General features: G+C 44.5%; 1 protein-coding gene and 2 non-coding genes across 3 annotated transcripts in view; 1 reads left to right on the plus strand and 2 right to left on the minus strand.

The window, feature by feature from the left end:
* DDAH1 (dimethylarginine dimethylaminohydrolase 1) overlaps window positions 1-25,934 on the minus strand; it is a 226,446-nt gene that overhangs the window by 11,070 nt on the left and 189,442 nt on the right. The gene's annotated exons all lie outside the window — the stretch shown is intronic.
* LOC119927916 lies at window positions 11,703-11,840 on the plus strand. The gene has a single exon (XR_005450881.1). It is a non-coding gene; the product is annotated as a small nucleolar RNA SNORA7 (small nucleolar RNA).
* LOC119927431 lies at window positions 15,078-15,215 on the minus strand. Its single transcript, XR_005450434.1, has one exon. It is a non-coding gene; the product is annotated as a small nucleolar RNA SNORA7 (small nucleolar RNA).

Genomic DNA, 25,934 nt, shown 5'->3' on the forward strand with positions numbered 1-25,934 from the left:
ATGTGCAAAGCACTGTTCTAAGCACTCTGTGCCTCAGTTCCCTCATCTGTCAAATGGGGATGAAGACTGTGAGCCCCACATGGTACAACCTGTTTACCTTGTACCTCCCCCAGTGCTTAGAACAGTACTTGGCCCATATTAAGCGCTTAACAAATACCATTATTATTATTATCATTATTATTATTACTAGCACACGGCAGATTGGTAGCAGAGCTGGGATTAGAAGCCCTCGTTCTTTCCACTAGGCCACTAATTCCCACCTGTTTGCTCTGCACACAGTAAGCGCTCAATAAATACGATTGATTGATTGATTAATAAATACTATTAATGCCAGTAGGTCACCATTTTTCTTGGAGATTACTACACCCCCTTTACCTCCTTCCTTTAACTTGGCCCCCATTCCGATAACAGCAGAAGTCCTGGAGAGGGGAAAGGGGAACGGGAACAGATCCCCACTGGAGAATTAAAAGAACGGATACGTGGTTATAGCCAATTCTGTCAGGAAGTGAGTCCCTTGCGTTAGCAGTTACTACAGCAAGTAAGCCTACCTCTTTTAAACCCCTGGTAAAAACATTATAGGAATATGTTGGGATATGCACCAATTGGTGTGCTACTTAGTCCAATCAGTACAAAGGTTACGAAGCACTGTAGCATTAATCGGGAACTTTTTGAGCACTTACTGTGTGCACAAGCACTGGACAAAGAGCTTGTGAGAGTGTATATATACTTATATGTACATATCAAATTATTCATTAATTCAATCATATTTACTGAGCGCTTACTGCGTGCAGAGCACTGTAGTAAGCACTTGGAAAGTACTATTCAAAAACAAATTATATTCAATGTCCGTCTCCTCCTCTAGAGAGTAAACTCATTGTGGGCAGGGAATGTGTCCATTGTTATATTTTGTCTATTTGTTCTGACGACTTGACACCTATCCATATGTTTTATTTTGTTGTCTGTCTCCCCCTTCTAGACTGTGAGCCCGTTGTGGGGTAGCGATTGTCTCTATATGTTGCCAACTTGTACTTCCCAAGCGCTTAGTACAGTGCTCAGCACACAGTAAGTGCTCAATAAATATGATTGAATGAATGAATATTTTACTCTCCCAACTGCTTAGTACAGTGCTCTGCACACGGTCAGCGTTCAATGGAGCTCTATTTATTCTGATGACTTGACACCTGTCCATATGTTTTGTTTTGTTGTCTGTCTCCCCCTTCTAGACTGTGAGCCCGTTGTTGGGTAGGGACCGTCTCTGTATGTTGCCGACTTGTACGTCCCAAGCGCTTAGTACAGTGCTCTGCACACAGTAAGCGCTCAATAAATACGGTTGAATGAATACGAATGAATGAATGCAGTATGACAGAGTTGGCAGACGCGCTCCCCGCCCACAGGCAGCTTACAGTCTAGAGGGGAAGACAGACATGATAATAAACTACAGCTAGGGGAAACGACAGAATATAGGATCTGTCTATAAGTGGTGTGGGGGCTCAGGGTGTTTAGGAGGTACAAGTCCAAGCGCATAGGCGATCTGAAAAGGAGGATAGGTAGGGGAAACAAGGACTTAGTCAGGGAAGGCCTCTTGGAGGAGATGTGATAATAATAACAATAATTATGGTATTTATTAAGCGCTTAGTATATGCCATGCACTTGGGGTGGATGCAAGCAAATCAAGTGGACACAGTCCCTGTCCCCCATAAGGCTCAAAGTCTTACTCCCTATTTTACAGATGAGGTAACTGAGGCACAGAGAAGTCAAGTGACTTGCTGAAGGTCACCCAACAGGCAAGTGGCAGAGGCGGAATTAGAACCCATGACCTTCTGACTCCCAGCCCATGCTCTAGCCACTACACTGATGTGATGTTAATAGTAATAGCAGCAACTGTAATATCTCATCTCTAAAATGGAGATTGAGACTGTGAGCCCCACATGGGAAAGGGACTCTGTCCAACTTGATTTGCTTGTACCTATCCCAGCGCTTAGTACAGTGCCTGGCACATAGTAAGCGCTTTAACAAATACCATCATTATTTATTATTTGTAGTAGTATCAATAGTAACTCTCTTTTCGCCAACTCCCTCTCCCTCCTGTTGTTTTGCCCTGGCAGCTGTACGCTTTGGGTACTCACCCCACCGAGTCCCACGGAACTTATGACATATCTGTAAATTATTTCTTTATATTAATGCCTGCCTCCCCCTTTAGACTGTAAGCTCGTTGTGGGCAGGGAACATATCTACCAACTCTGTTGTACTGCACTCTCCCAAGCTCCTGGTCCAGTGTTCTGCACACAGTAAGTGTTTAATAAATACCACTGACTGAGTGATTGATAGTAGCTTTAATTAAGCATCCTCTTGGGGCAGCGCTTGGGAAATTCGGAATAATGAAGTGTCTTGTTACCTGCCCACAAGGAGCTTACCTCGAATGGGGGAGAAAACATGAAAATATTTAACAATAGTGTAGTCAAAGGGGGTGGTAGTAAGTTCATAAGCGCTGGAAATGGATGAAAGGATGATATGACTCAGGGTGCTGGGATATTAGTTGGAGGAGGTGGGATAATGTGGGGAGAGCTGAGGTTAGTCTGATAATAATAATGATTTTGGCATTTAATAATGGCATTTATTAAGCGCTTACTATGTGCAAAGCACTGTTCTAAGTGCTTGTTAAGTGCTTACTTTGTGCCGGGCAGCACTGGTGTGGATACGAGCAAATTGGGTTGGAAACAAGTCACTATCCCCCATGGGGCTCACAGGCCCAATCCCTATTTTTCAGATAAAAAAAGTGGTGTTTTTCACTGAAGCCCACAGAAGTGAAGTGATTCGTTCAACGTCACACAGCAGACAAGTGGTGGAGTCGGGATTAGAATCCCTGACTTTCTGACTCTAAGGCCTATCCTCTATCCACTCCGCCATCCTGCTTCTCCATGTGGGATGGGAGGGAGTTCCACACTGGGGAAACAGCACGAGTGAGGCAGTGGATTTGGGAGAGGTGAGAGTGAGGAAGAGCTGAATGGTTATGTACATCTCACATCTCCTCCAAGAGGCCTTCCCAGACTAAGCCCCACCTTTCTTCATTTCTCCCTCCCTCCTGCTTTTCCCTGACTTGTTCCCTTTGTTCTTCCCACCTCCCAGCCCACAGATTTATGTACAAATCTGTAATTTATCTGTACTAGTGCTCTAGACTGTTAGCTGCGTGTGAGCAGGGAACGTGTCTGTTCATGGTTGTACTGTACTCTCTGAAGCTCAGTATAGTGCTCTGCACACAGTAAGGGCTCAATAAGTAAGACAGAATGAATGAATCTCCTTATACTCTGCAGCTTCCCCTATTTTTAATTTATTTTAATGTCCCCCATCTCCACTAGATTTTAAGGTCCTTGAGGGCAGGGATCACATCTAACAACTTTATCGTACTGCACTCTTCCGAGAGCGCTTAATACGGTAAGAATAGTTGCAGGGTGGCCTAGTGCCAAATCCCGGCTCTGCCAATTGTCAGCTGTGTGACTTTGGGCAATTCACTTAACTTCTCTGTGCCTCAGTTCCCTCATCTGTAAAATGGGGATTAAGACTGAGACACAACCTGATCACCTTGTAACCTTCCCAGTGCTTAGAACAGTGCTTTGCACATAGTAAGCACTTAATAAATGCCATCATTATTATTATTATTAGTGGATTGGGCACGGGTCTGGGACTAAGAAGGATCTGGGTTCTACAGTGCTTTGTACACGATAAGCGCTCAATAAATACGACTGAATGACTAATCCCAGCTCTGCCACTAGTCTGCTGTGCGACCTTGCGGAAGTGACTTCACTTCTCTGTGCCTCAGTTACCTCATCTGTAAAATGGGGATTAAGATCGTGAGCCCTATGTGGGACACAGACTGTGTCCAACCGGATAATTGTGTATCTATCCCAGTGCTTAGTACAGTGCCTGGCACATAGTAAGCGCTTCACCACCACCACAATTACTATTATTATTAGTAGCAAGCACTCAATAAATACCACTGATTATTTGATTGATTGGGAGGAGCGAAGTGAACAAATTGGGAAGTAGTGGGTGAAAAGAGTAGATAATTCAGGTACTGATGATGGAGAGCCTTGAAGCCGACAGAGAGGAATTTCTATCTGATGCAGAGAGGCACCAGAAGCCGATGGGGGACTTTGAGAAGAGATGTGGGCTGATGTTTCAGGAAGATAATCGACGTGGCTTGGAGACTTGAATCTTTTAATCTACTTCCAATATACTCTTTTTGGAAGATCTGTTGAAATTCACAGTGAATCTGACTGAAATTTCTCCCCCTACACCTTTCAAAAATAGTCAGAGATTCAAAAACGAACCTCCTAATAGCACTGGCTGGAAACAACTCTACAGTAAGCCCTGAAAGCAGGGATTGTGTCTGTGGATGAGGTACGGAATCGTATTTATTGAGCAATTTTTTTTTGTCAGCACATTATCTTGAGTGGCAAGCACTGAACTAGATGTTAGGAACAGAAATTTGGTTTTTAGGAGAAGAAATCCACCATCAGGACAACTGCAAATTCAAAGAAACTGAAACATCGTTAAAAATTAATTATTGTCTAAATGACCTTGATTCTAAAAAGAACAAAAATCTTTTTACTCCCCCTACAGTCTCATGAAACCAAAATCACATGTCATAAACCTTTACAGTTCACGTACTCAAACCAAACAGTATTATTTAATGCAAAACTGGGCTGAAATTATAATGGGGATTTCGGATTTCTTTTTTTCTTTTTCGTAAACCAAACCGTTCTGAAGGGCGATATTAAAATAATACAATATAACAAGAATAATACAGGAATTCAGTTGGCCAGTAAACGAGCCTCCAAGTGTATGCTAGTTGCTGGTACGGGTTCATGAACTCTTTTAAAGCCCCCGGCGTCCCATTTAGCAAAACTGAGACGAGGTTACTAAATGGCTCTTCAGTCATCTGAAACCCAATCCCCGAGGTTCTCTTAAGGCCTGACCTACACAGACTCTCATGATCAGAATGGTCCTCACAAACCACAGCCCCCATCCTTTTTTCTGGGATTCCCCAGAAAACCAAGGGAAATGATTTGGGGGCACTTTCCCTTTTCATATTTGGTAACAGGATCTGGCCCAAACGCAACCAAAGGAGCCAAAGAATCCACTACTGTACACCTAAATACCCAGTGACTGCAGAGCACTGAATTGAGCAATTGGGAGAAAACAACAGAAAGGAACTCACAATCCTGTGGGGGAGACAAAATTACAGGTAAACTAAATTTTTAACTAAACTAAACTAAACCAAATTAAAGGTAGGAGGAAAATGGCATAGTAGAACAAGCCCGGGCTTGGGAGTCAGAGGACGTGGGTTCTAATCCTGGCTCTGCCACTGGTCTCCTGTGTGACCTTGGACAAGTCATTTCATTTCTCTGGGCCTCTGTTACCTCATCTGTAAAATGGAGGGTAGACTGGGAGCCCCACATGGGACAACCTGATTACTTTGTATCTGCCTCAGGGCTTAGAAGAGTGTTTGGCACATAGTAAGTGCTTAATAAATACCATTATTATTATTATTCTAAGCACAGAGAAGCAGAAAGGCCTAGTGGAATGAGACAGGCCTGGGAGTTAGAGGACCGGGGTTCTAATCCTGGCTTCACTACTTGTCTGCTGTGTGACAACAGGCAAGTCACTTCACTTCTCTGTGCCTCAGCTACCTCAACTGTAAAATGGGGATGAAGGCTGTGAGCCCAGTGTGGGACAGGGACGGTGTCTGACCTGATCATCTTGTATCTATCTCAGTGCTTTCATTCATTCATTCATTCATTCATTCATTCCTATTGAGCACTTACTGTGTGCACAGCACTGTACTAAGTGCTTGGGAAAGTATAATACAACAATAAACCCTGACATTCCCTGCCCACAATGAGCTCACAGTCTAGAGTGGGGGAGACAGATGTAAATACAAATAGGTAAAACGACAGATATATACATATGTGCCATGGGGCTGGGAGGGAGGATGAATGAAGGGTGCAAGTCGGGGCAACACAGAAGGGAGTGGGAGATGAGGAAAAGTGGGGCTTAGTCTAGGAAGGCCTCTTGGAGGAGATGTACTTTCAATAAGGCTTTGAAGGGCATTCCAGGCCAGAGGCAGGACGTGGGCTAGTACTGCGCTTAGTACAGTGCCTGGCACATAGTAGGCACTTAAATTCCATTATCATTATTATTATTGGAACTAATAGAGCATAAAGCTAAGTATGAGCACCCAAGTGACATGGCTGCTGGAGGAGCGTTAAGGTGGGAAGATGAGAGATACGGTCTCCTGCACGAGATTCATTCATTCACTCAATCATATTTATTGAGCGCTTACTGTGTGCACAGCACTGTACTAAGCGCTTGGGAAGTACAAGTTGGCAACATATAGAGACAGTCCCTACACAACAACGGGCTCACAGTCTAGAAGGGGGAAGAGATGTGATTACAGCAGGACTTCGAAGATGGGGAAAGCAGAATGAAGATGTATTTTAGCATCTAAAGACAGAAACACATTGAAAATGATTCTGCCGCCCACCACTGTTTCATCGATGAGTCTCTTGGTTGCACAAATACGCCTATGAGCGTTCTGATTCGTGGGGTGAGAACGTGACTGGTAAAAATCCATGTTTTATTCTGTCTCTCTAGTCATCAAAATGAGAGGAAGCATCATGGGTCCTCTAAGTCCAGTTGGGTAGAGAGCGAGACGAACGTGGTCTCAGAATACTGTACATTCATGACTTGGGTTTGACTACACCTTCAATAGCTCCATAAGGGGCCTGGACAAATTCCGCGCAGATGAATCATAGTGTCCGGTGGAGACGATGAAAGAGAAGTATGGAATGTTATGCATTTCAAAGGAAGTGTTATCGCAGCTCAGAATCAGCTTTGGCTTCTTGTTTATCAATGAAAGAACACCCTCAGAAATCTCTAGGGTTGTCTCAACCTCAGAAAAGTTTTGTTGGATTACGCAGTTACAGTATAGCTCTATTTGGCTATTTCCGTTTCTATTTGCTTTTTATTCTAGTTTTCTCCCTCCCCTCCCCACCGGAACGGTCTGAACAGTCATCTTCCCTTTTCTCCTTTTTAAATTTGGCTTAATGAGGTTTTGTTTCGATTGAGTTAATGACGGGGATTCCTGCCACGTACTTTTCCTTCTTGCTTTTTACTCAAGAGTTCCTTTCAAGCCCTCGTTTTAAAGGTAGCAATTATTTGTTTGCTTTCCTGTTTCTTTGCTCTTCCTCCATGGAAAGGGTCAGGACCTGGACTGCATGATTTAGGAGCAGTTTCATTCTCTAATTATGGTGTTCTCCTCAGAGATGGAATAATGCTGACATTCATTTTAACTCACAGAGAAATTCTAAAAAAAATTCTTAAAACGAGTTATTTTAACACAGACCCCAGGAGTTGATATGAGAACAGCTTTTCAAGTATTTTGTCAGGTTCTGTGTGTAGGTCTCATTTCAAGGTTGGCAAAAAGCCTAAGTAAAAACTGCTACTTCAAATGACAGAGGAATAAGGATAAATTCTACAGTAAATGTGAAAAGCAGTTGGGACAAAAGTTTCCTATCTTCTCAAGCATCTTCGTGAACAACGTAATGCTCATTGCTGTTGGGCTTTAAACAGAGTGTGTCATCTGCTAATATGTGAACTTCCAGAGATGGAAATAAAACTGGCTCCCAAACCACTCTCCTGGGCATTCAGAGAGAATAGGGGATTATTAGCTGATCTCTTATCAACATTTTTAGCAAGACTGTAAGCTCACCTCTATGATGATGAGTGTTTGTTAAGCGCTTACTATGTGCGAAGCACTGTTCTAAGTACTGGAGGGGATACAAGGTGATCAGGTTGTCCCGCGGGGGGCTCACAGTCTTAATCCCCATTTTATGAGGTAACTGAGGCACAGAGAAGTTAAGTGACTTGCCCAAAGTCACCCAGCTGACAAGTGGCTGAGTCGGAATTAGAACCCACAACCTCTGACTCCCAAACCCAGGCTCTTTCCACTGAGCCATGAGAGTGTAAGCTCATTATGGGCAAGAAACATGTCTGCTTTTCTCTTGCACTATAAGATTCCAAGCTCTTAGAACAGTGCTCTGCATATAGTAAGAACTCAATAAATACCATTGATTGGTAATAATAATTATGATTTTTGTTAAGTGCTTACTATTTAACAAGCAGCGTACTAAGCTCTAGGGTAGATACAATACAATCAGATCAGAAACAATCTTCGACCCACAATCTAAGGGGGGAAGGAGAACAACTATTTTATCCATTTATCCACTTACAGAAGATGAAACTGAGGCACAGAGAAGTTAAGTGACTTGCCAGAATTAAAACCCACCTTGTGTCTAAAAGAGTCTGGAAAACAGATTCCCCCAAGAGGTATCTCTTACTTCCTCATATCTGCAATTTATCTGCGTTTTCATCTCCTCCATGAGATTGTAAATTCCTTGAGGGAGGGATCACATCTATTAACTCTATTGTCCCCTCCCAAGTACTTAGTTAGGTGCTCTGCACACAGAAGGTGCTCAATAAATACTACTGATCGATTACTAACTGGTTGAGCGACAGGAAGTGGGCAATCTACAGAAGCAACGAGGCTTAGTGGAAAGAGCCCGGGCTTGGGAGTCAGAAGTCATGGGTTCTAATCCCGCCTCTGCCACTTGTCAGCTGTGTGACTTCAGGGAAGTCACTTCACTTCTCTGTGCCTCAGTTACCTCATCTGTCAAATGGGGATTAAGACTGTGCGCCCCAACTGGGACAACCTGATTACTTTGTTATCTATCCCAGCGCTTAGAACACTGCTTGGCACAAAGTGAGCGCTTAACAAATACCATCATTATAATTGTTATTATTATTATTATCTGGAATTTGTTAAGCGCTTATTATGTGCCAAGCACTGTACTAAACTCTGGGGCAGATAGAGGATCATCAGGTCCCACATGGGGTTCACAGTCTCAGTAGAAGGGAACACAGTTATTGAATCCCTGTTTTTGCAGAGGAAGGAACTGAGGCCCAGAAAAGTGAAATGACTAGCCCAAGGTCATACAGCAGACAAGTGGCAGAGCTGGGATTAGAACACAGGTCCTTTGACTCCGGGACTTTCCATTAGGCCATGCTGCTTCTCCACTACCTCAACCAGCTCAGGATCTCACAATGCAATTACAGCAAAATTTCGGAGGTTCTTGTTCCACTTTTGTTAATAATGCACAGGGTTTTGTTTAAAGAATGAGCACCATCTTATATATGCCGAGAATGCAGCTGCGGCTGCTCTATTTCACGTTCCAGCATTTTTTCGTAAGAAAGGGTGGAGGAAGTAGCATTGCTTCAGAGCAATATGTAAAGTGTTCTCTAACCTCAGGGGCTTAGAATTCTGCTTCAGCCTTCGGTAGTACAAGCCAGGGAAGAAAGCACCAAACTATTCTTCAGCTCAAAGCCTAACCCACAGGATCACATTCCATTCTCTCTCGATTCCTCCAGATGGAACCACCAAAAAGCATATACATCTGCAATCACTTAAGCAATTCTTCTCTCTAGGATCCCAAGTTTTTGAAACTCTCTTCTGGAACCCCAGCTGAGCCCTACTACGGACATTCAGGAAGAGGCAGTTATTATTATTATTAGCATTATTATTATTGCACTTGTTAAGTGCTTACTACGTGCCAAGTTCTGTGCTGCGGTTGATACAAGATAATCGAGTTGGGACACAGTCCCTATCCGGTATGGGACTCATGGTCTAACTAGAAGGGAGTAGGATTTAATTCCCACTTCACAGATGATGAAAAGGAGGCATAGCGAATGCCAGTGACCTGCCCAAGGTCACCCAGAAGACAGGTGGAGGAGTCACATTAGAACTCAGGTTCCAGGTTCCCGTGCTCCTTCCATTAGATCATGCTGCTTCCTGGATGATTTTATTCATTCAATTGTATTTACTGAGCCCTTACGGTGTGCAGAGCACTGTACTAAGCACTTGGGAAGCACAAATCAGCAACAGAGACAATCCCTGCCCTCAACAGGCTTATAGTCTAGAAGGGGGGCTCACTTGTGAGCCCCTTGAAGGTCAGGGACCTTATCTAATTCTCAAAAGTGTATTCTTTTCCAGCTCTTAGTAAAGTGTTTTGCACACAATAAGCACTTAATAACTACTATTATTAAAAGTTGAAAAGCTGAGTCCAATAGGCTATACTCTGTCCTAATTCCCCTTAACCTCTACTTTTGAAACCTTTAACTTCCCCCTGAAACTATCATTCATTCAATCGTATTTATTGAGCGATTACTGTGTGCAGAGCACTGTACTAAGCGCTTGGGAAGTACAAGTCGGCAACATATAGAGACGGTCCCTACCCAACAGCGGGCCCACAGATCCGCTAGACTGTGAGCTCACTGTGGCAGGGAATGTGTCTACCAACTCTGTTGATTGTACTCTCCCAAGCGCTTAGTACAGTGCTCTGGACACAGCAAGTGCTCAATTAATACGATCGATTGATTGGTTTTGCCAATGTCATCAAACGATGGTATTTACTGAGCACTTCCTGTGTGCAGAGTACTGTGTTAACCTCTTGGGAGAGTACAATACAACAGAGTTGGTAGACTTGTTCCCTGCCCAAAAAGAGCTTACAATCTAGAGGGGGAGACAGACATTGATATATATCAATAATTTATATATATATGTATATACATATATATATAATTTATAGACATCATATTCTTTTTCCAACAGCATGGCGTGGTGGATAGAGCATGGTCCTGAGAGTCAGAAGGTCATGGGTTCTAATCCCAGCTCTGCTACATGTCTGCATGTGACCTTGGGCAAGTCACTTCACTTCTCTGGGCCTCAGTTCCCTCATCTGTAAAATGGGGATTGAGACTGTGAGCCCCACGTGAGACAGGGACTGTGTCCAACCTGATTTGATTGCATCCACCCCAGTGCTTAGCACAGTTCCTGGTACAGAGTAAGTCCTTAACAAATACCACTATTATTATTATTATCATCAAAGTTGGTAATAATAATGGCATTTGTTAAGCACTTACTAGGTGCCAAGCACTGTTCTAAGCACTGGGGGAGGTACAAGGTAATCCGGTTGTCCCAAGTGGGGCTCACAGTCTTAATCCCCATTTTACAGATGAGGTAACTGAGGCGCAGAGAAGTTAAGTGATTTGCCCGAAGTCACACAGCCGACAAGTGGAGGAGCCGGAATTAGAACCCACAACCTCTGACTCCCAAGCCCGGGCTCTTTCCACTGAGCCACGCTGGTAGTCACGTTCCCTGGCCAAAATGGGCTTGCAGTCTAGAGGGGGGAGACAGACATTGATATAAATCAGTAATTTTTAATGTATAATCTATAGACATCACATTCCTTTTCCAGTATGGTATTTGATTCTTCTCCTAACTCTCCAAAGGCTACTTGTCAAATTCATTCTGCCTCTTTTCCTTTAGCTGAAAATGTCCCATGAAGCTCTGTACTGGATGCCCCCATCTCTCTCTCTCTCTCTCTCCACTCACTGTCAGGGGGATCATCCTTTCATAACTCTCCGACGGCTACTTTTCAAATTCATTCTGCCTCTCTTCCTTTAGCTGAAAGTGTCCCGTGAGGCTCTGTAGTGGACCCCCTCGTCTGTCTCTCCACTCATCATCCTTTCATATGGCCTTAGCTTCCACCTCCACGTGCAGTATGCCCACATCTACTTGTTTTTCCCTTCTCTCAGGATCGCACCGGGAGAGTTTCCAGTCCTCTATCAGTCTTGGCTACGGGAGGGAGAGTCAAGCAGAGGCCTGTCCATTCCATTCCTAGCTTGGCCAGTGGCTAGCGAGTGGAAGGCAATCTGCCACAAGTCAAAACTCCCCCGTGCCGGGCAGCGGCGGCATGGGAGAGAATCAAGGGCAAACACTCAAATTTACTGTGCAGAAGAAGGCAATGGTAAACACTTCCATATTTTTAGCAAGAAAACTCGATGGATACGCTACCGGAATGATTGCAGATGGAGGTGGGGTGTTATGGGAGGGATGTGTCCATGGAGTCTCTATGGGTAAGAGGCGACAAGCAGCGCAGCTTGCTTGAGAAGCAGCGTGGCTCAGTGGAAAGAGCCCGGGCTTTGGAGTCAGAGGTCATGGGTTCAAATCCTGGCTCCGCCACTTGTCAGCTGGGTGACTTTGGGCAAGTCACTTCACTGGGCCTCAGTTAACCTCATCTGTAAAATGGGGATTAAGACTGTGAGCCCCCTGTCGGACAACCTGATCACTCTGTCACCTCCCCAGAGCTTAGAACAGTGCTTGGCACATAGTAAGCGCTTAATAAATGCCATTATTTCTCCCCCTTTTAGACTGTGAGCCCACTGTTGGGTAGGGACTGTCTCTATATGTTGCCAACTTGTACTTCTCAAGCGCTTAGTACAGTGCTCTGCACAAGGTAAGCGCTCAATAAATACGATTGATTGATTGACTAATAGACAACAGCATAAGACTTCTTTTTTCCCGCACCTCTTTTCAATTACTCTAGCTCACAATCCCTAATGTTTCAATCAATCAATTACTGAGGCCTTACTGAGTGCTGGGCACTGTACTACATGCTTGAGAGTACATTCTTTGCCCACAAAGAGCTTACAGCCTCCTTGTATAAACTAGTGGTTCCTCAAACTCAACGTGTCAAAAACTAAACTTCTCATTTTCTTTCTTCGCTTTCCCCCTTCTGAGCAATAACGGTCACAAAACCAGTCCCAGAAGCCCAGAGCCTTGGTGGCATCCTTGACTCCCTATCTTTAAGTTTTTCTCATTCAATCGTCTGCTAAACCTGGCTCTCTCTCTTATTTTTTTAATGGTATTTGTTAAGCGCTTACTATGTGCTGGAGTATATATAAGGTAGTCAGGTTGGACACAGTCCCTGTCCTGCATGGGGTTCAAAGCCTTAATCCCCATTTTACAGATGAGATAACTGAGGCAGAGAGATGTTAAATGACTTGCCCAAGGTCACAGAGCCAACATGCGGTAGAGCTGGTATTAGAAACCAGATCCTTCTGATGTCCAGGCTTGTGCCCTATCCATTCATTCATTCAATCGTATTTATTGAGCGCTTACTGTGTGCAGAGCACTGTACTAAGCGTTTGGGAAGTACAAGTCAGCAACATATAGAGATGGTCCCTACCCAACAACGGGCTCACAGTCTAGAACAGGGAGACAGACAACAAAACAAAACATGCAATAAGACACACTGCTTCTCTTCCTCCAAAATCTTCCCCATATTCATTCAATCGTATTTATTGAGTGCTTACTGAGTGCAGAGAACTGTACTAAGCGCTTGGGAAGTACAAGTCAGCAACATATAGAGACAGTCCCTACCCAACAACAGGCTCACAGTCCAGAATTGATCCTACTTCACAGCAGCATGGCGTACTGAATGGACCACAGGCCTGAGAGTCAGAAGGTCATAGGTCCTAATCCCAGCTCCTCCACTTGTCTGTTGTGTGACCTTGGGCAAGCCACTTTACTTCTATATGCCTCAGTTACCTCACCTGTAAAATGGGGATTTGAGAGTGTGAACCGCTTGTGGGACAGGGACTGCGTCCAAACCAATTTACTTGTATCCACCCCAGCGCTTAGTACAGTGCCTGGCACATAGCGCTTAACAAATACCACAATTATTATTATTCTTATTATTATAACCAAACAGCTACCACCCTACTTCCTGCTCTCTCACGTGATTCCCCCTTCTAGACTGTGACTTCTTGTGGGCAGGAACTGTCACTCTTTATTGTTGTATTCTGCTTCCCCGAGGGGTTAGTACAGTGCTCTGCACACTGTAAGCGCTTAATAAATATGACTGATTGACTGAATGAATAAATAAATCCACCGACGGCATCAGCCTCTCCCCACCTTTGGCCTCCTCTCCACGCTGCGGCCAGGGTCATCTTCTTGAAACACTGTTCAAATTATTCAAACATCCTCAAATGGATATCTACTTCCTTCTGCATCAAACAAAAACCCCTTTACCTTTGGCTTCTGGGTTTTCCCCCCGTCTTCCCCGGCCCATACTTCAGGTCTTTTCACCCTCTACTTCCCAGCTCGCTCCTCCCAAATTCATCCTGTAACCGAATCCTGTTCAACTTTCCACCCCTCAACGCCATCGCTCGCACTGTCGTAACAGACTGGAACTCTTGCCCTTCTGGCAAACGGCCCAGACCACAGCCTTCTCCATCTTCACATCCCTTGGAAAATCCCCCATCCTTTGAGAAGCTATCTCCGATTAATCCACAAAAATGGGTATGTGACCAGCGTGAAATTTGCTTAACAGGTGTTTGTTTGGGTCACGGCTGCATCCGGGCTCCCTCCCGATCTCTAGGAGAAGGGGCTGAATTGCGACTCAACATGGCCCTGCGTCCCCTCTGATTGACATCTGCCAGTCAATCTGGTGCTGGCCTGACTCCCGCCCTCCAAACCCCGATCAAAGGGTCCCGGGGAGGAGATACAGGAGAGAGGGGGCACAATCTCTCCAATCAATCAATCAATCAATTGTATTTATTGAGCACTTACTGTGTGCAGAGCACTGTACTAAGCGCTTGGGAAGTACAAGTTGGCAACATATAGAGACAGTCCCTACCCAACAGTGGGCTCACAGACTAAAAGGTGGGAGTCGGGACGTAGGTGCTCTGGCTTCTCCTCGGCACGGGAGTCAGAGGACCTGGGTTCTAATCCCAGCTCCGCCACGTGTCTGCTGTGTGACATTGGGCAAGTCGCTTCACTTCTTTGGGCCTCAGTTACCTCATCTGTAAAATGGGGATGAAGACTGTGAGCCCCGTGTGACAGGGACTATGTCCAACCTGATTACCTTGTATCTACCCCAGTGCTTGGCAAATCTTGTTTTATGCTATCAGGTCGTCTCTGACCTATAATGACACCATGGATACACTGCTTCCAGAACACCCCATTTCCCTCTGCAATCGTTCTAGTAGTGGATCCATAGAGTTTTCTGGGTCAAAATCCAGAAGTGGTTTACCATTGCCTCCTTCCGCGCAGTCAACTTGAGTCTCCGCCCTCGACTCTCTCCCATGCTGCTACTGCCCAGCAAAGGTGAGTTCTGACTTGTAGCAGATTGCCTGCCACTCGCTAGCCACTGGCCAAGCTAGGAAAGGAATGGGTAGGCCTCTGCTTGAATCTCCCTCCCATAGTCAAGACTGGTAGAGTACTGGAAATTCTCCAGGTGTGACCCGAAGAGAGACGCTTGGCATATAGTAAGCACTTAAATACTATAGTCTTTATAATTATTACTATTATTTTCTTCCACCTCCCCTCTCTCCTGGTGACTGGGGCAGCCAGCCCAGAGAGGGATCAGTTCCCACAGGAAAGTCCCACCTTCCTCTTCCCTGGTGCCACCCCCAGTTGTACGACTGGACTACTTTCTAATTTCATTCATTCATTCAATCGTATTTAGGAGGCCTTCCCAGACTGAGCCCCCTCCTTCCTCTCCCCCTTCCCACAGCACCTGTAGATATGAATTTGTGTTTGTACATATTTATTACTCTATTTATTTATTTAACTTGTACATATCTATTCTATTTATTTTATTTTGTTAATATGTTTTGTTTTGTTGTCTGTCTCCCCCTTCTAGACTGTGAGCCCGCTGTTGGGTAGGGACCATCTCTATATGTTGCCACCTTGTACTTCCCAAGCGCTTAGTACAGTGCTCTGCACACAGTAAGCGCTCAATAAATACGACTGAATGAATGAATAATTTAAAATATGATAAAGACACTTGATCAGGAGCCAATATAAACCTCTCGGTTTATCAGATCACCTTGAAGGATTTTACCTGATTAATGTGTCAGCACAAAATGTGCCAATCTGTCATGGAACCTCCTGCTCCCACTACTTGTCAATCACTTCTTATCCCCATTTTACAGATGAGGGAACTGAGGCCCAGAGAAGTGAAGTGATTGTCTCAAGGTCGCACAGCAGTCATGTGGTGGAGCCAGGATTAGAACCCAGGTCCTTCTGACTCCCAGGATGGTGATCATTCACTAGGCCATACCGCCTGTAAGCTCCTTGTGGGCAGTGAACATGTATTTTGCTTCTGGCATACTCCGGCAAAGGACTAGTGCAGGACTTTGCTTCAGTAGGTCCTCAGTAAATACCATTAATTGACTGAACAGTCATCAAATGTGCCTCCCTTCGTGCTCCTTTTTTTCATCGACTTCATGCAATTAGCTTGTTAATACCCGCTCATCGGGTTCAAATGCATTTGGCACAAATGATCTAACCCATTTTTGGTACGGATGACTTTTCAAAGAGGGTTTGGAAACAGATAGGACTCTGATTTAAGAAACGATCATGAGCAAATCATTTATGTCAGACACAGTTATCGGTGTGGAAAAACCTAGCCCAATCACACAAGCTGTGGCTGTCATGAAACAGACTGGCTGCCTGCCGGAGAAAAATTGCATGACCTGTTATATTAGCAACGAGGCATTTCCGTCAATGCCTCGCATTTCTGGGAATTTTCTAAAGACAGAGGGCAGTTTTCGATGCGCATTCTCCCAGTTCTTACTCATGCTTTCCTTATATTGAAATCATTATAAGAAAAATTCCACTGCTATGGTGTTTTATAGAATGGCTGGGCAAACTGGAGTTCTCGGGACAGTAATTAAACAAAGATGTGTGAGTGGTGTTTAGAAGCATTTAGGAAATCTTCAAAGCACATTCTGGGATACATTCTTTTGGCTTGTTTACAGTTAATTAGCTTTCCTATGAAACACCCGGCTAAAGTCTGAAAATACACAGTCTGAAAATAAAACCACCACTAAGAGCAACTGATCAATTGAGCTATAAGCCAATCTTCCATGATAATAATGATAATATTTATTTATTAAATGCTTACTGTATGCCAAGGATGGCAGTAATAAATGGGGTAGACACAAGATAATCAGAATGGATATAGTCCCTGTGCCCCACAGGGTTCACATTCTAATAAAGAGGGAGAGCAGGTATTTTATCTCCAAACTGGAGTTCTCGGGACAGTAATTAAACAAAGATGTGTGAGTGGTGTTTAAAAGCATTTAGGAAATCTTCAAAGCACATTCTGGGATACATTCTTTTGGCTTGTTTACAGTTAATTAGCCTTCCTATGAAACACCCGGCTAAAGTCTGAAAATACACAGTCTGAAAATAAAACCACCACTAGGAGCAACTGATCAATTGAGCTATAAGCCAACCTTCCATGATAATAATGATAATATTTATTTATTAAATGCTTACTGTATGCCAAGGATGGCAGTAATAAATGGGGTAGACACAAGATAATCAGAATGGATATAGTCCCTGTGCCCCACAGGGTTCACATTCTAATAAAGAGGGAGAGCAGGTATTTTATCTCCAAACTGGAGTTCTCGGGACAGTAATTAAACAAAGATGTGTGAGTGGTGTTTAAAAGCATTTAGGAAATCTTCAAAGCACATTTTGGGATACATTCTTTTGGCTTGTTTACAGTTAATTAGCTTTCCTATGAAACACCCGGCTAAAGTCTGAAAATACACAGTCTGAAAATAAAATCACCACTAAGAGCAACTCATCAACTGAGCTATAAGCCCACCTTCCATGATAATAATGATAATCTTTATTTATTAAATGCTTACTGTATGCCAAGGACTGCAGTAATAAATCGGGTAGACACAAGATAATCAGATTGGATATAGTCCCTGTGCCACACAGAGTTCACATTCTAATAAATAGGGAGAGCAGGTATTTTATCTCCATTTTAGAGAAGAGGAAACTGAAACACAGAGTGGATACTGCCTTGCCTAAAGGTCCCTCAGTAAGCAAGCGGTGGAGCTGAGATTAGAACCCAGGTGTCCTGACTCCCAAGCCCTTCAACTTTCCATGATGCCACACTGCCTTCCTTTCACCCCCCACCACAGCCCCATAACACTTACGTACATATCCACTATTTATTTAGTTTGTTAATTTATATTAATGACTGTCTCCCCCTCAAAACTGCAAGCTCGTTGTGGGCAGGGAATAGGCCTACCAACTCTGTTATACGGCACTCTCCCAAACACTTAGTATGGTGCTCTGTACACAATAAGCGCTCTAATAAATGCGATCGATTGATTGATTTCATAAGGAAGGGTAAGAATACTGATGCCATCAAAGCACTGATAGGATAACCATCATTAAGAGTATTCAGGGAGCACTCGATGCAGAACTTTGGGCTAAATTCTTTGGAAATTAATGCAAACTAGGCTTCGGTAAACTGTGGAAAACCAGGTACCGGAAAGGAGTGAATATTTTTGTGCTTTAGGAATGACAAAACCCATCACATAGGTTTTTTAAACAAACACAGAGAAGGCTGGGGGAAAGCTCTAGCTTACAGCATTTTGAGGTATCGGTCTGTTCAGGTGACTCTGATTCATTCATTCATTCATTCAATTGTATTTATTGAGCGCTTACTGTGTGCAGAGCACTGTACTAAGCGCTTCGGAAGTACAAGTTGGCAGCATATAGAGACGGTCCCTACCCAACAATGGGCTCGCAGTCTAGAAGGGGGAGACAAACAACAAAACAAAATTAATTAACAAATTAAAATAAACAGAATAGTAAATATGTACAAGCACTTATATGTTAATAAGTGCTTACTATGTGCCACACGTTCTACAAAGCTCCAAGGTAGTTGCACACTAACCAATCAATCAATCACATTCACTGAGCCTTTACTGTGTGCAGAGTACTGAACTAAGCCTTTGGGAGAGTAAAATAGAACAGAGATGGAAGACATGTTCTGATAAGAGGATTAGAGGATAAAATGTAGAGTTAGTCAATTGTATTGACTGAACACTTACTTTGTGCAGAGCACTGTACTAAGTGCTTGGGATAATTCATTCTTTCCACTGCATTTATCGTGCACTTACTATGCACAAAAGCGTCATACTAAGCGATTGAGAGAATGCAATATAACAGTGGATACATTCCCTGCCCAAGCAGCGTGGCTCAGTGGAAAGAGCCTGGGCTTGGGAGTCAGAGGCCATGGGAAAGTCACTTGACTTCTCTGTACCTCAGGTACCTCATCTGTAAAATGGGGATGAAGACTGTGAACCCCACGTGGGACAACTTGATAATCTTGTAAACTCCCTAGTGCTTAGAACAGTGCTTTGCACATCGTAAGCACTTAATAAATGCCATTATTATTATTATTACAGTGGAGGGGGGAGACAGACATTAACATAAACAAAAAAATTACAGATATGTACATAAGGGCTCTGGCGCTGGGACGGGGATGAGTAAAAGGACCAAGTTAGGGCGATGCAAAAAAAGAGTGGGAGAAAAGGAAAGGAGGGCTTAATTAGGGAAGGCCTCTTGGAAGAGATATTCCTTCGATAAGGTTTTGAAGCAGGGGGGAAAGTCATTGTCTGTGGGATATGAAGAAGGAGGGCGATCCAGGCCAAAGACAGGATATAGGCACATAATAAGTGTTTAACAAATACCATTTTAAAAAAAAGTTAAAGAAGTGGGGTGTGAGTTTCTTAGCAGTCATCTGATGTGGTCAGTCAGTTTTCATGAGAAGTGTGATTGGCGGCGGCAAGGGAGACAAGTTCGAGGTACAGTGAGAAGGTGGGCGTCAGAGGAATGAGGTTCATTCATTCCATCGTATTTACTGTGTGCAGAGCCACTGTACTAAGTGCTTGGAGAGCGCAATTCGGCAACAAATAGAGGCAATCCCTACCCAACACGGGTTCACAGTCTAGAAGAGGAGAGCAGCGAGGTGATGTAGGTTGGAGAAAACTGAAAATGAGAAGCTCTGAAGTTTTCACACCTACCAAGATGTCAAGCGATCTAGTGGAAAGAGCACGGGACAGGGAAATAGGTGTCAATTCCAAGCTCCATTACTGGCATACAATGTGACAGCGGAGAAGCAGTGTGGCCTTGGTGGAAAGAGCCTGGGCGTCAGAGGATCTGAATTCTAACCCTGGATCTGCCAATTGCTTGCTGAGTAACCTCGGCAAGTCATTTCTCTGTGCTTCAGTTCTCTTGTTCTCCCTCCTACTTCGACTGTGAACACCATGCGGGACAGGGACTGTGTCCAACCTAATTAACTTGTACCTACCCCAGCGTTTAGAACAGTGTTTGACACATGGTAGACACTTAATAAATACTATAAAAAAGTCACAACCTTTCTGGGCCTGAGTTTTATCATTTGTAAAATGGGCATAAGATAGATTGTGAGTTCCAGGTGGGACAGGGACTGTGTCCAGTAACTTCGGATCTACTTTGCCTCTAAGCACATAGTAAGTGCTTAATAAATGCCACTGTAATAGTAATAACAGTCTTCTAGACTGTGAGCCCACTGTTGGGTAGGGACTGTCTCTATATGTTGCCAACTTGTACTTCCCAAGCGCTTAGTACAGTGCTCTGCACACAGTAACTACTGCATCAGCCTTCTCTCTGATCTCCCATCCTCGTGTCTCTCTCCACTTCAATCCATACTTCATGCTGCTGCCCGGATTATCTTTGTCCAGAAATGCTCTGGGCATATTACTCCCCTCCTCAAAAATCTCCAGTGGCTACCAATCAATCTGCGCATCAGGCAGAAATTCCTCACCCTGGGCTTCAAGGCTGTCCATCACCTCACCCCCTCCTACCTCCCCTCCCTTCTCTCCTTCTCCAGCCCAGTCCGCACCCTCCGCTCCTCCGCCGCTAATCTCCTCACCGTACCTCGTTCTCGCCTGTCCCGCCATCGACCCCCGGCCCACGTCCTCCCCCGGGCCTGGAATGCCCTCCCTCTGCCCATCCGCCAAGCTAGCTCTCTTCCTCCCTTCAAGGCCCTGCTGAGAGCTCACCTCCTCCAGGAGGCCTTCCCAGACTGAGCCCCTTCCTTCCTCTCCCCCCTCGTCCCCCTCTCCATCCCCCCCATCTTACCTCCTTCCCTTCCCCACAGCACCTGTATATATGTATATATGTTTGTACATATTTATTACTCTATTTATTTAATTTTACTTGTACATATCTATTCTATTTTATTTTGTTAGTATGTTTTGTTCTCCGTCTCCCCCTTTTAGACTGTGAGCCCACTGTTGGGTAGGGACTGTCTCTATATGTTGCCAATTTGTACTTCCCAAGCGCTTAGTACAGTGCTCTGCACATAGTAAGCGCTCAATAAATACGATTGATGATGATGATGAGTAAGCGCTCAATACGATTGATTGATTGATTAATAACAGTAATAATGATGATAATAATAATAACTTCAGTTTGCTCCACAGGGATTTCCTAACCACACTTCTCATGAAAACTGACTGTCCACATCAGATGACTACCAAGAAACTCACACCCCACTTCTTTAACTTTTTTTTAAAATGGTATTTGTTACACGCTTATTATGTGCCAGGCAATGTACTAAGCCCTGGGGGTAGATACAAGCTAATCAGATTGGATACAGTCCTTGTCCTACATAGGGCTCACAGACTTAGAATGCCCATTTTCCAGATGAGGAATCTGAGGCACAGAGATGTGAAATGACTTGTCCAAGATCACACAGCAGACAAGTGGCAGATCCCAGATTAGAACCCAAGCCCTTCTGACTCCCAGGACTGTGCTCTAGCCACCAGGCCACGTTGCTTAATTATACCCCAAGAGGCTTTGAGGCAGACAGTCTTTTCCCCCTCAAGCTGGCTGCCTTCGGGAAGACCTCCACAAAGACAAGTGATTTCTTGCTGAATTCTCTGCACAAAAATTACGTCGTTCATAGTGCTCTTAGAGAGGAGTGACTGCTTGGTACGGGTTCAACTTCCTTCATTTCCCTGAGAGGCAGCAAAGTGAAATGGCTGCCTGGGCCCTATAAACACTGCCCTCCTGCTCTCTCAGGAAAACCTACCTTCCAGGGAGCAGGCGGATAGAAAAGAAAAATGAAAAGAAGCTTTGGAACAGGGAGCAGGAAAAAGACTTCCCAGACAGAGAGGCAACAGATGAGTCTGCTATGCCTTGGGAAAGTAGTGATTCAGAGGGGTAGCCAAAGTCAACTTTTTGGTCTCTCTGCTTCCCCATCTGTAGATGTGGGCAGCTGCAAAAATCAAACAATGGAAACGGGAATTCTTTCCTCCGGGAACCACGCGCTGCTATTGTTGACCCATGCTTGCTGGCTAGTTAAGAGATCATGTCAACTTTACCACAGGGCACTGGAGGGGGTGGGGGGACAGCTGGGTCCTGCAGGGTGCGTGAGGGGGTGTGGAGTAAGGATAACTGCCAGAAGAAAGCCCCCTGAGGATTACTCCTCACTCTTGGCTTCAAGGCTCTCCATCACCTGGCCCCCTTCTACCTCACCTTCCTTCTCTCCTTCTACAACTCGGCCTGCATCCTCTGCTTCTCTGCCGCTAACCTAATCACTGCATCTCATTCTCGCCTGTCCCGCCGTCGACCCCCAGCCCACGTCCTCCCCTTGGCCTGGAATGCCTTCCCTCCACACATCCGCCAAGCTAGCTCTCCTCCTCCCTTCAAAGCCCTACTGAGAGCTCACCTCCTCCAGGAGGCCTTCCCAGAGTGGGCCCCCTTTTTCCTCTCCTCCAGCCCATCCCCCCCGCCCTATCATCATCATCATCATCAATCGTATTTATTGAGCGCTTACTGTGTGCAGAGCACTGTACTAAGCGCTTGGGAAGTACAAGTTGGCAACATATAGAGACAGTCCCTACCCAACAGTGGGCTACTATGTGCCAGGCAATGTACTAAGCACTGGGGTAGACACAGGCTAATCAGGTTGGACCCAGTCACCGTCCCACATAGGGCTCACAGTTTTATTCCCCATTTTACAAATGAAGTAACTGAGGCACAGATATGTTAAGGTACTTGCCCAAGGTCACACAGTGAGAAATCTGGCCCACAAACCTCAACCTCCTGATCTGTCTTCTCTCCCCTCCACCCAAAACAGTTCTCTCAACAAGAGACCTCCCCTCTCCATCTATTCCCAGGCAATCATGACCCACTTTCATGCATTCATTCATTCAATTGTATTTATTGGGCGCTTACTGTGTGCAGAGCACTGTACTAAGCACTTGGGAAGTACAAGTTGGCAACATATAGAGACAGTCCCTACTCAACAGTGGGCTCACAGTCTAAACTCCCTACCTAAGCTCTCCTTTCTTGATGCACAAAGCCACCCCATCAAACCTAACCCTCACTCCCCCTCACCACCCCCACACACCCCACCTCTGCCCAAATGGTTTAAAGCTTATTGTTTAGAGGTTTAATGGACTGGACCCCCATGCTGAGACTTTTAAAGATTTTGGAGCATCCAATCGATCAAAGCAATGGTATTTATTGAGGGCTTACTGTGTGCCGAGTACTGCTCTGTCTGCTAAGTGCTTGGGAGAGTATAATACAACGGAGTTGGTGGACTTGCTCCCTGCCCACTGGGGGAGCTTAGAGTCCAGAGGGGGTGACATCTGTTAAAATGATTTACAGCTACACACGTGTGTTGTGGGGCTGAATGTGGGGTAAATACCCAGTGCTTAAAGGGTACACAGTTTCCCTCCTCTAAGCACTTCCAGTGGGACACCTAGTTTTGATGCCCTGTGTAGCCTACAGTGCTCTGCACACAGTAAGTGCTCAATAAATACGATTGATTGATTCTTTAGAGAATCCTTTCAGACTGTAGGAGATCAAAAGTTTGACAGGAGTACTGACAGTGTTCATGGCTTACAGATGGGGTCCAAGGAAGCACAAATTTCAAAAAAGGCATGACAGTTGTGGCCTCCTGGGAGACAACAGTTATGGCCAAACCAACCTGGCATGCAGTAATCAATCAATCAATCGTATTTATTGAGCACTTACTGTGTGCAGAGCACTGTACTAAGCGCTTGGGAAGTACAAGTTGGCAACATATAGAGATGGTCCCTACCCAACAGTGGGCTCACAGTCTAGATGGGATGTCTCCGTGATCAGAGAATTCAAGCAGATCAAGAGTCTAAGGAGGACAGGAGAAATCAGCACCAGGCACAACTGTAACTGCACAACAAAGGATAATCAATAAGTGCACGTAGTTCCTACTTCCTTCCCCTCCCCACAGCACTTGTATATATTTGTACAGATCTATTACTCTATTTATTTTACTTGTACATATTTACTATTCCATTTATTTTGTTAATGATGTGCATGTAGCTTTAATTCTATTTGTTCTGACAGTTCTGACACCCGTCTAAGTTTTGTTTTGTTGTCTGTCTCCCCCTTCTAGACTGTGAGCCCGTTGTTGGGTAGGGACTGTCTCTATATGTTGCCGACTTGTACTTCCCAAGCGCTTAGTACAGTGCTCTGCACACAGTAAGCACTCAATAAATACAATTGAATGAATGATTAAATACACTTCATCAAACTCACTGTCTCCCTGAGCCTCGCAGGAGCCCTGCCCAGGGAGTCTGACCAGGAAGGAATGAGGAAATCCAAGGTACAGGCTGCTCCTCTTTGTGCACTGAAATCTTCTGCCTCAGATATTACGAGCTCCGGCTCACCGCTTCCAAATAAACCCGCCGGTCTCCCCCCATCTCGCTCCCACCCTAGGCCCTGTTGGCCCAATTCCTGGCTGTGAGGATGACTTTATATTATTTATACTAATGTCCTTCTCCCCCTCTAGACTGTAAGCTCAATGTGGGCAGGGAATGTGTTTGTTTATTGTTATACTGTACTCTCCAAAGCACTTAATACAGTGGTCTGGGTACAGTAAGCACTCAAAAAATATGACTGACTGACTATGACTACCATGGGTAGGGAATGTATCCACCAACTCTGTTATATTGCACTCTCCCAAGCATTTAGTGCAGTGCTCTGCATACAGTAAGCGCTCAAAAAATACCACTGATCGATTGTCAAGATGCTTGGAAACTCTCATTTGGAGAGCACAACAACCAAAAGATCACTTCTGAAAACTCTGGATGTTCGCACAACAGAGTTACTTGACCAGACATTAGCTGTGCTTAATGAAAAAGACATGGCTCTCTAGATTTAACCTTATAAACTCTGGCAGGGGCTGGAGAACTTAACGTAACACAACAGCTCTTGGGATTCAAAAACCACAGTTTGGGATTCAATCCTCCATGGTCTTGCCAAGAGTGAGGAGCGAATCAGTGACTCAGAGTCACTAGTGAATACAAACACCCCCCCAAATACTTAACGACATTAGACATTATGGTGTTGTGAAAATCCAGAAAAGTAGTTCCACCATAAGAATCTAAGGGGCCGCCTTAGATGACCTGGCAGTGAAATGTCCTGAAAAGTTTCTAATAAAGAGTTGAAAAAATACTTGCTTAGCTTCTGCAGCCCACCGTAATCCACTATCCATTATACCCTAGGTATAGGAGCAGCAATAATTATGGTAGTCATTGCATACCCAAGGGTTTATGCACCAAAAGCCAATTATGTTCTACATATAGATCTACACAGAGTTCATAAAAATTGGAAAAAGTTACTGCCATTCTAACTTTTTTTATAATAATAATAATGATGACATTAATTAAGCACTTATTATGTGCCAAGCACTGTTCTAAGTGAAGGGGAGGTTACAAGGTGATCAGGTTGTCCCATGGGGGGCTCAGTCTTAATCCACATTTTACAGATGAGGTAACTGAGGCACAGAGAAGTTAAGTGACTTGCCCAAAGTTACACAGCTGACAAGTGGCAGAGCCGGGATTAGAACCCATGACCTCTAACTCCAAAGCCTGGGCTCTTTCCACTGAGCCCCGCTGCTTCTCTGAGCCCCGCTGCTTCTCGTGGCTTCTCTTCTCTTTATAGTCATTGCTAAGTGCTTATTATGTGACAGGCACTGTACTAAACGCTGGGGTACATCTATCAATCAATCGTATTTATTGAGCGCTTACTGTGTGCAGAGCACTGTACTAAGCGCTTGGGAAGTACAAGTTGGCAACACATAGAGACAGTCCCTACCCAACAGTGGGCTCACAGTCTA

Source organism: Tachyglossus aculeatus, chromosome 4 (genome assembly GCF_015852505.1).
Source record: "Tachyglossus aculeatus isolate mTacAcu1 chromosome 4, mTacAcu1.pri, whole genome shotgun sequence".
In the NCBI taxonomy this organism is placed as follows: domain Eukaryota; kingdom Metazoa; phylum Chordata; class Mammalia; order Monotremata; family Tachyglossidae; genus Tachyglossus; species Tachyglossus aculeatus.